Raw genomic sequence first — 5469 nt, forward strand, 5'->3', positions numbered from 1 at the left:
ATTTAGAACTTTATAGTCTCATTAATATACCAATTAAATAATTCAGCCTCCCCCTACCCTACAGAACAGGATGGAGAAACAGCTATTCTAGAGAGATTTTTCAGATTTATTCATTTTCTTATTATCTAAATAATCCCTAACGAATTAGAAAATTCAATCCATTTCTGAGAGTAGGCAGTCTGTTATTCTGTATTCAACGCTGCAGTGAAAATTATTTTGTGTTCTTTTCGTTCATGGGAGATAGAATTTCCAAGTGCTTTTTGAAATATTTTGGTTCCTCTAAAATAAAATGCCTTTGGTGCTGATCTCCTGACCTCAGTTTCTTCCTCCCAGTTTTCCCCATGATCATTAATGACCACCCCACCTGCCCGTTTAGTTTATCTTAGCTGCTGAAGGGGAACAGTTTCTGACAGATGACCCTGGAGCCCTCCACCCGTGCTTCGTTAGGCCTCGCACCCAGCCACCAACCCTAGTCTCCTTCGCCTGAAGTAACTTTCTCTGCTTTTCTGCCTGGAAGTTCTCTTGCCAAGCCTTGGCAGGAACCCCTCCACATTTACAGATTTTCTGCTGCTCTCCTTTCTAGGCATGAATTGCACTTGATTCTTGTCTTGATGGTGCGTGATCGTGTCCGTTTCCATTGTGCTCCCCGGCTGGACTGATGCTGTCAGAGGCAGTAGTCAGGCTTTTTCACCTTCCCGTCCATGTCTGGAGCACCACAGCCTGGACCCTGGTTCTCATACGTGTTTAAGTGACTTGAGCTTGGAGTTTCAACGCACTCACAACTGTTAGATGAGTTGGCGGTAATATTGCCCCCAAGATCCCCACAAGGTTCTATATGGCACATGTTTTTTTCTGAGAGAAATTTCTCTTTTATTTGTTTTAGTGAATTCCCCACTGTCCTTTGAGATTATTAGAGTAACCCTGAGTTGTTAACCACAATAGCTCTCCCACGAGCGAATGATCCTGCTGCCTGAGAACTCAGACATGGGACATAAGAGAAATAATCTATCAGTCTTAAAATCTGGAAGCCATAAGATACTGTTTTGTACTTAGAGCACCCACAGCACAAACACCAGTCTCTCAAGAATTTGATGCTGCCTTCCCAGAGGGTGGGTGCCGTAAGTGAAGTGCAGTGAGTGATGAAGTGAGAGCTCTTCGTCTCTGCTACTGCCTTTTCCACCCTTGCTGTGTTAACTTGATCTTCCCTTCATATATTATGTTCTCCATTTAATTTACTGCATTTAATATCATTTGTTCCTCAACATCTCCTTGCACCCGACCCCTCCATTCCCTCTCTCTCCAGTGCTCTCCCACCCACGCCTCTCCTGCACTCTCCAGGACCAGGCCTGACTCCCCCACGCCCTCACCTCTTTTCTGTCTGCCCACCACCTGCACTGACATTTCCTTAACTCCGCAGAATGAACTTCCCAAAATGGCAGCTGAGTAACTGGGGGGGATTGTAGACCTCTCATCTCTTTACTGATACATACGTTTATCCATCCATCAAACACTGAGCACCTGCTGTGCCAAACACTGTATCAACTGCTGGGGAGACCAAGACAGGTAAGACATGGTGTCTGCACTCCCCAGGCCAGGTGAGGCATGGCGAGTATTTGATGGATTGCTAAGCAGGTGAACACACATTGGACTTCCTAGAGCTGGAATATTTGAACTGAATCTTGAAAGGTGGAAGGAAGTTAGCTCTCTAATATGTGGTAGAGGGAGTGGACAATTCATGCAGAGGTAGAGACATATAAGAGTACACGGCATGAAGCGGCTTGGCCACACTGAAGAACAAGTAGGGCTAGAACAAAGGATCCATAAAGTGGGAATATCAGGTGCACAAGGCCTCTGTCACGATGGGTCTTGTGTGCTTAGACTTCAATGTATCCTTAAAGAAACAGGGATATATTGGAATATTTGTAAGCAAGAGAATTGCATAATGTTTACGTTGAAGAAGATCTAGTTATTCTGGCAGCAGAATGGAAGATACTATTTTTGGGGGGAGGCCCATATTTTGGGGGTGAAAGGATATTTTGGGGACCACCACAGGTAGCCCAGGCAAGTGGCACACACCTGCAGAGAGGCCCTGGGCAGAGGGAGAGAGATATGGGCGGCAGAATTGTTGACCGCTGCAGAGGGGACTGCAGGGCCGGGGCGGCGGGCCACAGAGCTGCTGAGGTGAATTTCCAGTGACCCATCCAGAGAGAGGATCTGTAGGGGGAGTGTAAGGGGAGAGATGGTTTCGAGGAGATGGTTCTGTGTGTGGCATTGTGAGTGCTAAAAGTCTATGGGACATCTGAGGGGTGATGTCCGTTGTTAAGCTGGATTCACCAGTCAGGAGCTCAGAGGAGCTGTGGGTGAGGCCATGGGGGCGATTCATTCCTGCCAGGTGGAGGATTGAAGATGAGGCCTGGGGAAAAGGGCCATGTACACGGCAAATGGGAGAAGAGAAATCCACCAAGAGAAAGAAGAACAGCAGGGAAGTTGGGAGAAAACTAGTTGAGGCAACACAGAGAAGGCTGTAACCTGGCTTAAGAGGGATTTGAACACTGACTAAAAGGAGCATAGTGAGAACTGGGGTGGTGTGTGGGGCAAAAAAGCAAGGGCTAAAGCCCACCTTTAATTGTCAAAACTGAGGAAAAGGCAGAGGAGGACTATGATTAGGTAGCCTTTAAAAAACAGTTCTGTGTGTATCTGTGTGTGTGCATATGTGCACACAGAATTTTCTGCCTGGGCTTTTTAAATTTATTTAAGTAAAACAAAAATTAAGGGGTGAAAACATTCCACTGAGAGGAAAATATTTGTCCACGGCAAAAGCTACCTGGTAATCAAATAAACAGGAGCTGAAAATGCCCACTGGATTGAAACAAGCAGTCACCGTCAGTGCAAATCCTGTCTCAGTGCCCCAGTGAGGGCCGTGGGGGTTGCAGGGTTCTGAGCCCTGGAGGAGTCATCAGCGCAGGTACTTCTCCAAGAAAGTGGACTTTAAGGGGAAGAAGAAAGTGTAGAAAGTATCAGAGAGCAACACAGGGCCATGAGAGAGGCTTGGGCGAGGGTTAGTTTTGATTTACAGTTGGCGTTTCTGGCCTTGCTGAGTTGCTAGCCTTTTGCTGTTGTTGGCCTTTGTTCCAAAAGCTTTTTACAAAGTTCTTCTCACTTCAATATCTGAAAGATTAAATCATGTTGGGTTATTTCTGGTGTTTTATTTTTTAATTAAAATATTATCAGGAATTTAATTTAATGTCAAATTGAGGACACTGTACCAGGTCTTCCAGTGATTTAGCTAATTACTCCAGTACTTGAATCCACTGACTTCAAGTGTCAGTTTTATATTACTAAAATCTCATGAATATCCACGTCTATTCTTGAGATGTATTCTATTTCATTCATACTCTCAGTGCACTATTTCTATACTGTTTCCATGCCCATAGATTAATACCTCCTAGAGTTGGTCCTATTTTATCCTTTTCCAGAATATCCCTAATACTACAAATTCAAACCTCCCTCTTCATTATTTTATTTGTATATTTCTGTATATTTCTGGAAGAACTTTAGGATCACCCTTCAGATTTTTTTCTTAAATCCATTTGGGATTATTAACTAAATTTGCATTCAGATTCTAAATTTATTTTGGAGAAAAAATTGGTTATGTCCCCCAAACTTGAGTCTGCCCACTGAAGAGGATGGTGCATTCTTCTGTTCTTTCAATCATCATTTTATTCTTTTTTTAAGTCATTTATCAGAATCATTTTAACATTTTTCATTCATTTATTTCTGAATAGTCTGTGCCTTTGTTGTCATTATAAATAATATCTTTTCTGGGTTTTAAACTGGGTTTATTGCTAATAAAGTCTTAATTTCTGGGTTCTCTTGAATAAGAAGAAGATCTGATAGTGTGAGGCCCTATTTCCAATATGGTGACGGTGAGCAGTGCATTTCTTTATGATGTCCACTTGCCAATTTGCCAATGGCTACACCCACCCCACACATTTCTGCTCCTTCCCTGCTCCCCGTAGGCAGATGACTTCATGTAGGGTTAGGTGGGTTATGGACACAGATACTGAAATCAATGCTGCCATGCTACTGACCCTGTGGCGTCACTAACTCTGGGTCTTGCTCTCTGACCTCCCTGAATATGACAGCTCCTTTTGGGCTGTGGAACTGCTGCATCTTTCCAGCACTGTTTGCTTTTCTGCAACACACCCTTACCTCTCAGTTCAGAAGCAAATGTCAGCTCCTCCTACACATCCACCCCATCCATGGTCTTGCTGTTCCTGGCCAGAGTGGTCCCTACCCCTTGACTGAGCTGTAACACTAAAGGGACTATAAATTTGCCTCTCATCCACTGTCTTAGTTACATACATGTGCTAGTTTACTTTAAAGGTCTGCCAGTTAGGAGGGGAGGGTCTAAAAGTCTTTTAGATCTCTGGCCTTATCATTTCTAACCGCTCCCCCACCCCATGGAACAGCTTAACACAGATCTCTGCTGCCCCGTCTGTAGCAATGCCATGTAAATTACAGACAAAGAGAAAAGAACTTCTAAGCCACCACCATAACTTTGACTTCCTGTGACCACACAGACCATAGAAACATCAAGATAAAAATTCCTGAAGAAGGATATTTTGCTTAGGAAGACACTTTAATTGCATACCTTTCTGTGACTTGTAATAACTTCATAGACCCTCTGAATGTGCGGCACTCACCTTCGTAGACTCAAGGAAGCTTGCTCACTTGCCTATTTTCAGTGTATTTCCTCCAACATTCTCTATGCATAGCTTTCCCAAAGGTACATTTCTTATTTCTATTTAAATTGTTAGATACATCCACAATATTCTTTTTTTAATCCTCAATTACAAACCATCTTCCAAGATTGTATTATTTCAACACTGAGAGTGAATAATATGCTTCAAGATTCCCAAGTTTATTATCAGCAAATAACTATGGCTGGTTAAAAATTTTTAAGTATGTTATCCCTACTAAGGTTATATATGTGAAAGAAACAGGTTGTAATTAGTCTTCTTCCCAGAGATTTTATATTTGCCTTTTGTTTGGTTTCTTTCACTGTTGAACATTATTATTACCATGAATGTCTTTTCTCTTTTGGATTTAGTTCACCATTTGCCCCTCTCTCTTTACAGGAGTAAAGGAATTGGTGTTCTCCTTCCATCCATCCACCACTCCATGTTGTGTGTCCATTCCTTCAACAGGTATTCAGTTTGGGTTCACCACCTTATCTGTGGCCTCTTTCCAGTGGCCTCTCTGTTGCCTCTGGAGAACAATATATGGGAAATCAGAATGGGTAAGTGGAAACTTGACTACCCCGTATAGACGCATGGGGCCAGAAAAAGCCCAGGACGTCACAGAGTGGCAGCCAACCACACAAGGAACAGAAATTCTGGCTGTGGTAGACCAATGCGAGTAAAAAGGCTTCATGGGCAGAAGAGATTGAAAAGTTCAAAACTGCAA

At 43.1% G+C, this 5469-nt stretch overlaps 1 long non-coding RNA gene across 1 annotated transcript in view; it reads right to left on the reverse strand.

Annotated features, from left to right (window-relative positions):
• Positions 1 to 4584, reverse strand: part of LOC116661448 — a 7569-nt gene extending 2985 nt beyond the window's left edge. The window contains exon 1 of the long non-coding RNA XR_004317301.1: positions 4380 to 4584. This is a non-coding gene — a long non-coding RNA (uncharacterized LOC116661448). The remainder of the gene's footprint in view (positions 1 to 4379) is intronic.
• Positions 4585 to 5469: the final 885 nt, after the last annotated feature.

This window comes from Camelus ferus, chromosome 35 (genome assembly GCF_009834535.1).
Source record: "Camelus ferus isolate YT-003-E chromosome 35, BCGSAC_Cfer_1.0, whole genome shotgun sequence".
Lineage (NCBI taxonomy): Eukaryota > Metazoa > Chordata > Mammalia > Artiodactyla > Camelidae > Camelus > Camelus ferus.